Source organism: Protopterus annectens, chromosome 7.part0, assembly GCF_019279795.1.
Source record: "Protopterus annectens isolate FY-2018-M chromosome 7.part0, PAN1.0, whole genome shotgun sequence".
In the NCBI taxonomy this organism is placed as follows: Eukaryota; Metazoa; Chordata; order Ceratodontiformes; family Protopteridae; genus Protopterus; species Protopterus annectens.
In genome coordinates, this window is record NC_056739.1 from 431,081,776 (window position 1) to 431,094,275 (window position 12,500).

A 12,500-nucleotide genomic window follows, 5' to 3' on the forward strand; every position below is an offset into this window, starting at 1 on the left:
TTTTGTCTTGATTGGACTCTCATAATGACGGTTTGGCACCCAGGGCAGTATATTTAGTTTTTGTGGTTTGCTACTACAGGTGTGTGTGTGGTAGGGAATACCTCAGGCTTGAACCCTGTACCTTGTATGCAGGTGTTAAAGACCTGAATTTCCTACCCACCACCATTTGTAAAAAAAAAATTGCAGATTTTTGCCTCATATTTGATCTGATCTGTTCCTCATAATATCTGTGGTTTGTAAATGCTGCAATGCTTGATATTTGATAGTGCAGTGGTAGCATTGTTGCCTCACAGCTGCATGTTCTCAGGTTTGATTCTTGGCTGGGTTGCCTTCTTTGTGGGGTCTGTATCTTCTCCCTGTGTTTGTGTGGGTTTGCTTTTGTGTCCTCCCATGTTACAAAGACATGTCTGCATTATTTCTTCCTGGGCCTCTGCTGAACATTTTTTTTTGTTCCAAGTCAGACTGTCCTGATTAACAAATGTTAAATAAAATTGACAGGCATTTGAATTTCAGACTTCAGGTTTCTGAAGGTTTAATTCCTTGTATATTCGATGGGGCAGTGGTAGTATTGTTGCCTCACAGCTATAGGTTTTCTGGTTTGATTCTTGGCTGTGGTGCCTTCTGTGTGGAGTCTGCATCTCCTCCCTGTGTTTGTGTGGATTTGCTCTGCTGCCCTGTCATTTTACAAAGATGTGTCTGCAGTATTTCTCCCTGGGTCTTTGCTGAAAATCGTTTTTGTTCTGTCAGCAGTAAAATTGACAGGCATTTGAATTTCAGACTTCATGTTCTTCAGAAAATACATAGTAGCACAACCGTAACAACCTTTTATTCTAGCAATTTTCTAAGTTTATAAGATGAATATTTGAAATTTGTCCCTATTTTTGGGACTGTATTCCCCCATTATTGGCTTTGTCCAGGTTTTTTGTGCTAAGGTTGACAGCTATGGCAAGAACTGAATTCACTGAATATGTTTGAGGGCTGTATTCCCTCATTACTGGGTTTGTCCAGGTGTTTTGTACTAAGAGGTTGACAGCTATAGTGAGAACTGAATTCACTAAATGATAGCCATTTAAGTTTCAGTCTTTCTCTCTTTTACAAAGCAGCTGATTTGGCGTAGTGGTATGTTGCTCTGACTGTTTTGCACAGGGACCTTGGCAGTAAAATGTATGGTGGTAACACAGCATTTTATTCTAGACATTTTCCAAGATTATACAAGCAATGTTTAATGTGTCCCTGGTTTTTGGGCTTTTGACCCCCCCCCCAATACATTTTGGCTTTTTCCAGTTTTCTTGTGCTGCGAAGTTGAGATGCAGTTGAGTATTGAGTAGATTTTACAAGGAGCTGAGAGCTGCAGGGGAACAGAAGTTTAGTGTTGCTTAAGTGAAGTTAGCTTGCCTTGTTAATAGCACAACAGGTTGTGTACTTGCTTTTGATGCAGAAGGCTGTGGGTTGTACTCCCACAAGGGGTGGATGCTGCCGCACTGAGAATGTTCTCCTTGGTGAAGATACTAACTATGAGTCTGTTATCAGTTTGCCATCCATTTCCTCTTGCAATATTACTAGCTTATTATTTTAATGTAATATAGGCAATTTATTCCTGAGGGGCAACAGACACTTTATTTTTCGATGAAACCATGAAATATAAAGGTGTTTGCTAGCAGCAACCTCTTCATTACTTACAGATTTCTTTAATGTGGAATTATTTAGATGACTTTTACTTCTTCAGAGATTGTGCATATTTACTGATAATGGACTGTAGAATTGTGCATATTTGCTGATAATGGTGGACTGTGGAATTGTGCATATTTACTGATAATGGTTGACTGTAGAATTGTGCATATTTACTAATAATGGTGGACTGTGGAAGTCTGAGTAGACTTTTATGATAAATGTTCTGAACTGGGCAGTTTTGCCATTATGAGTGCATGCATTTTGTTTCATTGCTTACTGGAAAAATGTTCAAAACAAATTTAAAACACCCTCTAACAACTGTACTGTATTGTACAAGGAATATAATTTAGTACAATGAGGAAGGTGTATCAAAGAGCACATGTATGTTTCATATGCAAGGGGCCTGTGATTTGAAGACAGCCCAAAATTAATCTTTATCTGCCACTGGCACAATGTATTTTCTTTGCATGTGGGTTTCAATGCTGTTTCAATGAATGTGAGTTTCAAGGGCAGAGAAGTTTTAATGCTAAGTTTTCATTGTGAGACTGCATTGCTTTGTTTAGCAGATGACTTAGTGTTTGTGCTGTAAAATACAAAATAAAACTTTCAAATGAAGTCTAACTCATCATAGAAGTAAAGCAGTATGCACATTAGTGTTTATGGTAAATGGAGTGAAATAGCCAAGTAATGGTTCATTGGAATGGCTGCAGAGGCTCCATTCAACCATGATTTTGTCAGGGGGAAGGGCAGCAAACTCAGACAGGTCCAGCTGAACTATACCTCCCAACTGCCCAGATTTTCAAAGAATGAATAGATTTTTGCTTCTTATTTTTGGTTTATTCTTCATAAAATTTGTAGTTTTCTGGCAAATCATTTAGGAATTAAGTCACTAAATAATGATACACTGAGTTTCAGACTTCATAACCTTCAGAAAAATGCATGCTAAAGAAAGAACTGTTATTCTATCAACTGTCTCAATTTATACAAGAGCAATTTTTAGTACTGTTTATATGTTCCCCCAATATATTTGGCCTTGTTCAGATTTACTGCATTAACAGGTTGAGAGGTACATGCAAATAAATTGCTTTATAGAATTAGGCATAGCCAACCTCTCAACTGTCCCCGATTTTGGCTCAAAATGTTGCTGTTCCCCCTAATAATCCCTCCGCAAAATAGCAATTTTGGAAGAAAACATGGAGGGTTTACAATTAAGAAATAACTGTAATAATCAAAGTTATAGATTACTTAAAATGCATGTAGATTCTTTTATTTTGTCAGCTGCTCAAGTTAGCAGTACTAATATTAAAGTATCCCTTCTTTGACAGATTCCCAGCTGTATTGTGTGGCTATTTTATATTTTTGCATCACATTTTTGGTCCATTTTTCATAAAATTGTGTTTTTTTTGGCAAATTAGTGACAAATCACTAAAGACTGAAGTTAGAAAATAATGACAGACATTTGAGTTTCAAATTTTATACCCTTCAGAAAATTCATACTAATGCAAGACCTATTCTATTATCTTTCTAAGTTTATTAGAGCAATTTTTAAAAATTGTCCTTATTTTTGGGCCTTTGTCCCACTTCTGTGTATGACTTTGTCCAGATTTCTTGCTCTGAGGTTGAGAGGTATGCCAAATGTGTCAGGGCTATCACAGTCAGCCAGAGACATTTCAAATTGTGACATACTTGTTGCACCCCACTCCTCCATGTAGTGCCTCTGGATGTGTCCAAGCAAGGCAAGGAGAAGTTATGCAGTGTAAATGTGCAGTGTGTCCCCCCATCCAAGGTAGACACAAGTACTACAGTGGCTTTTCATCTGTCCTTGATTTTGCAGAACGGTCTGGTTTCTGTCATATTTTTGTACTGTTGATTTATGCTTATTACTCAGATTTATGCTTATTACTCAGAAAGTGCCTGTTGCTCTGTGTTTAAGTAGCAATGCTTTAATGACCATAAGGTAAGCTTGTCTGAGATTGTAAGATGCAAGTAAGCTTTAATAAGCATACTGTTAAAGAATTGCCAACATTGAAAGCCTTTCTGTTGTTGCCATGCAGAGAATACTTGACTAGATAATGTATAAGCCTTGGGTATTAAAGGACAGGATTCCATTATTTTAAAAAGCTCATTACACTTGTTGGAGACTTCCAGTCATCTCTACAGACTTTACCCATAAACTAAACAGAATGCCAATCATGTGTGGTCCATAACCTGTACAGTAATCCTTTAAGCAGTGTATCTTGAGCTTGTTTCTTGTTTGCTTTTCAGTTTTTACTTTGATCATGTTTTCCCAATGAAACAAGTAGATAGTTGTCAGGCAGCAGGTCTTTACTGGATAAGAAACATTTTTACAAGTGGGGGCATCACAGAGATTTCTACTTTCAGCATGTTACTTGGTACTTTAATAAAGCTGAATATAAATTATAATTAGAACTGCAGTGCAAGGAGAAGTGGTTTGAGTTGAGTACTTCTTGTTTTTCTTATACTTGATTTTGACTGGCATTCCAGTAATGTATTTAAAAAGTAATTTATTTTTTCAAGCCTCACAACCTTTTGTTTCCATCTAGATATTAAGTAAGCTGTCATGCAGCCAATGCATTGAATATTTTTATTCTTCTACACTTATTTTTGTCTTGATTGGACTCTCATAATGATGGTCTGGCATCCAGGGCAGCGTATTTAATTAAAGTTAGTTTTTGTGGTTTTGAGCATAGCTCCTCCCCTTTCTAGTTGGCCACACCCCTTCCCTTGACCCCACCTATTCAGCTGTCTCCTGCAGCCCCCCTTTGATTTGAAGTCACCAGCCGCCACTGTCCATACTGTATGTATTTGTTTTCCTAACAGTACATTCTTACTCTGTTCTTCTATGGGATTTCTCCAGATGAGCTTTCAGAGGATCCAGCTTTATCTGTTGACTAGACAATCTGTTTTTCTCCCTTGACAACAACAGGGACAGAAGAAAAACAAGGGATGGCAGTGCTCAGAAGGGGAGTTCATATTCAGTTTGTGCCACTTTAACAAAAATAGAAGGTAGTTTGTACCTTGTAATCTTAACCCAAACATCTGACCTCCAGGGACCCATGTTAATCTTCTTAGGCATCGGGCTCCACATTTTGCAACAGAGATCTTCTTACTTATTTATTTTTAACTGGAATAGTAGACTCTTCCAAGTAGAATCTATTTTGACAACTGTCTGTGTCATGGACAATGACAATACCTGCATTAGAATTCAAACAGGTACAAAAAATTACAGTTTAATTTGAAAGGTATAAAGGACAATAATGGTATATAAAGGTTAATCTGTTTCAAAATTATTGTCTCATGCTATTATCTTTTGTTGCACCCACCATAATAAAACTACTCCAGGCATTGTCAAGGCTCAGTCTACCAGAGCCATGGCTTCATCTGTGTTTTCTGGAAAGAGCTGGCTTCGAGAAGTATTCTAGAATGTTTTCTGGAAAGAGTTGGATTCAAGAAATATTCTAGAAGCTGCAACTTGATCATGTGCACACTTTTACAAAGCACTATAAACCAGCTTCCATTTCCAGGTCTAGGACAGACTTTTCTAGGGTCATTCTCCAGGGGCTCCTGGACCCTCATCCTTATCATTCTCCAGGGGCTCTTGTACCCTCATCCTTCCTCCTTCTGTTCATATTAAGTTATGGTAATCTATCCATATAGCTTCAGCTACTGCAGCAGTGATTCATAAGATGAACATAGTACAGTTGTGTAAGTTAAATGTACCATAACAGTAAATGTTTAAATGATCATGCTGCAGTAGCCACTCCCTCCACCCCCATGTGTTTTAGTGTGTTTTTTATACTAGGGTGTGGACATTTGCATATCGAATTCCTAGCAATGTCCTGTCAGGGTTTTAGACTCCCTATCTGTTTTGGCATGAAAGCAGTAACGGTCTTGGCACTCAATTTTAGTCAGCTCAGCTTGAGCTAGCTAATGGTTTGGGAGCATGAAAGGTGCCCTGAAGCTTTGGAAGCTGGCCAGAGTTTATAATAGCTTTAGCAGGATATAATCCATATAGCTTAGACTACTGCATCAGTGATCAATATGAAGAACATAAAGGCATTAGTTTCCCAGGAAAAAAGTCAGTAGATGATTTCATCACAGAGGTCATTCACTCAAAATATCACAATTTGATGAGGTAATGTGAGAGTAGTGGGGAATGCAATAAACACTGACAGTATGTATATAGACATCAGCATGCTGGTAGGAGGATGAGTTATTTGTGACAGTTTTTTTAAGGCAGCAGTATGGCAGAATGTTTACAGTTTAATGTTGAGTAAGATGTGGCTTATAAAAGGAGAGAGTTCATATAGGCTAGGCACATAGGGATAAAGCAAGTTAGGGCAACAAGATAAAGAAATAAAATGTCATAAAACAGTGTAAATGAAGCAATATTATCACAGGCCATGACAGACAAAGAAAAGCACACAATTTTTTGAGAAGTAAACTGAGGGGACAAAGAGTGTAGGTAGGGGAATGAGAAAGAACAATGTCAGAATAGCAGAATGCAGTTCAAGCTCAGCACTTACATAACTCTGCATGGTCTATATGATTAGAAAATGCAGAGACTATACCAAGCTCCTACCAGCTCTAGGCCAAAAAGCCTAGCTTAGCTATACAACATGTTCACAGGCAAAGACGAAAATAAGGATAAAACAAAGAGCAGAAAATTAGATTACAGCTACTACTACTAGTAACAGCTTACAGATTCGATGATGTTACAGTGCCGAGATGGAAGCGAAAAACGTTTCTTTATGGCTGCTCTACATGAGATCAACAGATACCTGACTGGGTTCTAACAGACTTAATACATCTGAACAGATTCATTTTTATTGAACAATAAAATGCCTATCAAAATATCTTATCTTATCTTATCTTGAACTTAGAAGTTAATATAAATGTTTAACTATTATTATAAGATATTTTGATAGGCATTTTATTGTCATAGAGTCTATAGGAATAGTATGAATTGTGTTTTCTCCCTTTAAAACTGGATGTTGCCTTAATCATTTTCAATGATATGTAATTATGTCTAATTGGCAGTATTAGTATATATACTGCATTTGGAAGTTTATATGTTATTCCTTTGAAGGCTGTTGGGGCCGAGGTACCGGAATAAATTTTATCCTGCATTCCTGTTTTGCTTGGTTTGTTCAACAACTTGTGCTTTGCATTGCTGTTGGTCTTTATCAGATTCATTTTTATGGAAGGTCGTGTCCAGGAAAGGTAGGCACAGTGGGATTACTGTTTGTGCAAGACTGCTGTATGATGTTTTGGGGGAGTTTTTCCTTTCTCTGCTGTTGTATGACTGTGGAGTTTGTATATGTAAGATATGGGATCCAGGGAGCTTGTGTTCCACATGCAAATGAAGGGCTTTTCCCTTACAAAAACAATTATTTTGATTTGTGCAGGTAAGTTTTTAGTGTACCGTGTTCTTCATCAGCTGTGATAGAGCATTTTTTTCAAGTAATCATATCTTGATTGTTGATACAGGAAGCATTAAAAATACCCATATGTAAGACAAGTAGTGTTTTCAGTGCACTAACAAATACTGAACAGCAAAGTGATATCCTTGTAGTATTACTTACCAAGAGTGTGCAGGATTCGTGCAGTTATGGTGAAGACCAGTTCATACAGAATAGTAGGTGGATGGGAAGATAAAATATCAATGACTGAAGCACAAGCAGTGTTTACCTTCAGATGGGGGGATATCAAAATGATAGTAAAACTGCATTTTATAACATGAACAGCAAAAGGTGGGTATATCTGGCAAAATCGCAAACTACAATGAGCATAAGACTATACAGTAGATATATTGACCTTTCTTCCTGCTTCACGCTGATGACAAGTTGACCAGTGGGCAGTGGGACTGAAACGTTTCAAGCCTCGACCATTGCAATGACCCTAAAATTAGGATGAACAACTCAAAATTTAAAAGCACATTACATTAAGCTGTTTCATTTACATCCATGTAACATTATCATGTTTTGGTTACACTGTTCATGGCTTGTCTAACATATTAGACTTTTCATTACACAGCAGGCAGTACTTAAGGTTGGCAAGCACTCTGTTGTACTGTATTCATGTCTAACACTGAGCTACTTGAGTTACTGATTTAAATGAATACTCTAGAGCTTGATATAACAGTATTAACACTGAATTAATTCATTGGTGTTAAAGCATCTTTTGGCACAGTTGCATGTTTGATTGCTAAGCTTTAATCATTGTGATATTATAGTACATCTTTACGTATAAGAAAGCTTTAATGTATAAAATTTCATCATATAATTAAAAAATGTATTTAGGGAGACATTTACAGTCCTAGTGAGACATTTCAAAGTTGTAAATTCAAACAACAGTGATAATTACTTTGAATATTATGCACTGTTTTTATTTAGCATGTTTTTACTTATAGATCTCTTTGTTCATAGTGAGTTATACTTTGGCTTGCTGCTTTGCTCAGTCATGCAGCATTCTTGATATGCATTTCAGTGCAGAAGGGTTAATTATATTTCATTTTCTGCGTAAAGGAGTAATGGCATGTCAAATCCTCCCACACTGTATAACACGACACTGCAGACAGGTAGTTATTTTTCTGCTATTCCACACACCCTACCCATAAGCATACTTACCTAGTCATGGTCTGTTTAGGTTGTAGACTTGCCAGTCGCTCCCTGGTTTACCAACTTGTCATTTATGGAAAAAGAAAGCACATACTCTGAGCCACCAAACCAGCTTAACTGGAACCCCCAGTGCAGGAGTAAGACCTAGGGGGAGGAAGAAAGGAAATTAGTAAGCAACACGCTGCTACTACTACTACTAACCAAACCTGTTATATGCAGGTAATTGTAGCAGTTGTCAGCTAACCTTGAAGGAGACATGAGTAAACAGGGGAGAGAGAGATGATGACATTCAATATTACAATACTTGCCTGTCAGACAATGGAATAAGTAGTTAAGGAATGAATGACCCCACAGACAGAATACACACTAATAAGCCTTCCACCTCTCCTGAGGCTCTGCTGTACTCCATATAAATACTTCCAGTTTATTCTGCAAGCTGTTGACAGGTGCAGTGATTTGTTAGGTACACCCTTGAGGTTGTTTGTTTTGGCAACTGCCCAGTCTTTTTTTCTCTCATCATAGATCATACTGTGTGACAGTGAGACAGAAATTTGCAGAAAAGTCACTGTCAATCACTAGTGTGCATACTTGACTCTTAACTGTTCAGCGGAATTGTTTTTCTGATCTTTCTCTGTTTTCAGGTTATGTCACTTCCCTAACAGCTTTCTATTCTGTATACAGTATAGCTCTTGCAGTTTTTCTAATACTCAAAAAACCTCTGTGTGACACCACTTTAGGCTAAAATGTGCAAACAGCTCACACCCATTGCTGTACTTTTGATGCTCTATTTGTCTGGGCATGTTGTGTGTAGCAGTGTTTGATTTTTCTACATACTCAGGCCCCTGGTTAACCAAAGACAATGCTGTTGGCTTCCTGTGTACACTGCATGTTGCTTCTAGGCTAGTTCTAGTGTCCATTTTTAGTATTTTGTTCCTGTTTATTTGTTTGTTATATTCTACAGGTACAACACTGATAAGACACTTGTGGTCCTTTTTGCATATAAAAATACAGTTCTATGATATGTGTGTATGTAGTAATTCCTAAAATAGGAAAGATGAGTCAGATTAATAAACAATTCCTGAAAACATCTCCATAGTTTGGCAAGCCTATACAAACACAGAATGCACAAAGCCAGTGGCATATTCTCCAGCTACTTTCAAATGTGTCTATACCTGGAAACTTCAAGTTCTGACTATCAGACTAAGGGTTTTTAGGTACATCTGAAGATATCAAAGCTTGGCGGCAAAATGAAAGACTTTATAACTCCAGGATTTCTTACTTATTTCTTATAATTTATTTTAAGGTGCCTGTCCCTCTGTAATCATCAAGCCTCTGTTAAATACTGCCCCATTTGTTCCTTTAACCCCTAGTCTGGTATCTCTTAAAATACCAGAAGAGGGAGAGGTGAGAGCCATGAATTATGGCTGTCATCCAGTGAAGGGGGGTAGGAAATTTTTTCAAGATACTTAACTCTGTCACCACCATCGGGTGAACAGAATGGTGAAATGTCCAATATAATGAACTAGTGAAGCTGCACACTTGTGGACATAAGTGGTGTTCAGCTTGAGTGCTCTGCAATCTATGGTACTATGTTTCTCCTCAGATGTCTCTTTGCAGCAGCAAGACTTCAGTGTGGATCTTCTCCCAGATTGTACAAATTCCCTTTCTCCCAGGATTTTTGAGAACCCTTCGGCCCTGCACCCCCACCTATCCATGGCTGGCTCATTTAATGCACTATCCTCTGATTGTGTGCTATATGGGGAATATTCAGGGCCAAAACTGCTATGTTATGAAGTGGGTCCTTGCTCTCTTTTTTCACTGACTTTCTGCTATATATGTCTCTTATTTTGTGTTTCACAATTATTGGCAGTTATTTTAAGTATGAAAATTAACATGGAGGTTTTATGCCAGAAAGGAAATGCTTGTTGACATCAGCGGTGTGGCATCTGTATGTGGTTCTTTACACCTATTCCATAAATTCTAACTTCAGGAACATGGGTTCAATAAAACAGCTGCCCTGGGTACGATTGGTGGTGTGGTTGAGTTGCCGATTGGGCAAGAGTTCAGTACCGGCATTTATTTAAGCAGGTGTGGACAGTATCTTGTGATCTTGTGGCTGCTTAAATGACCTTCATTGTGAGTGCCTTTTCATAACTGTAGCAAGTATAATCTATTTGCTACAGCTTCATGTGACCACATGGCCTTTTTTTTTGGTCTCTTAACTGAGGAGTTTTTTTTTTTCTTTTTTAGTCCTGAACTGCAGGTTGAGGGAGAGACAGCCTAGAGACTGCCTATGGTGTGATCTATCTATGGGTCTGTAACAAACATTGATCATTCTGTTAGTAAGGCTGTTGAGTGCTTCATATTCATATCAGGTTTAGCTTGTTTAGAAAGTTCCCATATATGACTGTCTCCACAGATTAAGTCCCGTCTGATTATTCACGCACAGCAGATAGCAGAAAAGCAGTAATGCCATTTACCAGTTACCATCACTTCAGTTCCATGCCTTAACCATGACAAGTATGTGAGAGGATGATTCACATATTACATCATCCTTTCTTCTGAAGCAGATCAGCACAATTAGCCTAGATAGTCTGACCTGCAATACCCATAGAGTAATGTAACTCTGCCTAGAGAGTCACAATACACAGGACATTTGCATACCATGGAGTGCATAAAGACATGAATGAACAGGAATTATAGCTTGGTATGTTTACATGCTCATTCAAACTATACTATGTGTGGGTATGTGAAACAAACTACAACTTATCCAGCAATTCCAAAGAACAAAAAGCTGCCACTCAAAAACTAGTTTTATAAATAAGTGTTTTTTTATCCCCCACATGATTTGTCATATATCTGCTGCATCCTCTCAGCCCATTTCTTCCTCCAATCATAGATGAAAGCCTGGATCACTCATTCCCCAATTAGGCAACAGCTCCATGACATGTTCATTCCCTGACCTGGGCAACTGCCCTTTCAGCCCATCCTTTTCCCTGGAGGTGATTCTGGTGTGGGAGATTGGGACATCCTGGGAATCATGTAGGCCTCCCTTCCAAACCAAACCTCTCCCCTCAGCAGTAGGCCTGGGAGGGTCCCATGATGAAATCTTTCAAGTCATCTGATGGGGGTCAGTGGTGCTGTGGGTCACACAACCCCACGCCCCAGGATGAGTAAACCAGCAATGACAGCTGACTCCCATCCTCCGCTGCTTTGACCTTTTCAGCACCTGAGGTACTAATCATTCCTGCATTATCTGGGTGAAAGTTTGGACTTTAATCCTCTGTGTCAAAAGACCCAAGGTTAATTTTATAAATAATTTTGTCAGTCTATTAAATTATGCTAGTACCTGCAATAACATGCAACAGTAAAATGTCATTGTGATTTCAGTAGACTAGGTGATGGTCAGCTGTATAAAATATTTCTGCAAACATTGTTATGGTTCAATTTTCCCTCTGGACAAATTCAGCATCATTTTGATTACTTGATTTGTGAGTGTCTGATCTCAAGAATCTGCCAGCAAAACTATTCAGCCTAGAAGTGATGTGTGGAGCAGACTGAACAGCTTAGTGAATGAATCAGTGACTGATGTGCATCAGGGGCTATTATACAGGCAATTCCTTTCCAGATTTCTTCTACAGTCGAGATACCAACCACTTGTACCTCAAAGTAGCCACAAAACGGTGAGAATGTAGAGGTAAATACATTTCTGTTAGTATTGTTTTACTAATACTGTATTGTGACCCATGCCTTAAATTCTTCCAAGAAGGCAGTGTCAACAGCCGTGAATTTGGAGTCCAACCCTAAAAACTTCTGAGTTCTTCTAGTACATACTGCTATTCCTCTTACATTGTCTATCAAATGTACCGAGTGATTAGGATAAGACAGACCTCTGTAGTATACCCCATTATTCAATTAAGTGTAATCCTACAGAAGTAGTAAGTTAATAAGGGTGCATGCTATTTTATTGAATGATCATTTCATTAAATCATGAATGGCCAGATTCAAGCTTATTTAAAACTCATTTCATTGTCAATTCATTTCACTGAATCACAATTCATAGAAAATATTCTACACAACAAATATACTATAAAAAAAACATTTTCTGGCAAGGGGCAGACCACCCGCACCCCTCATATGGGTGCCCCCCCCACTCCTTACTTATATATACTAACTCCATGGTTGCAC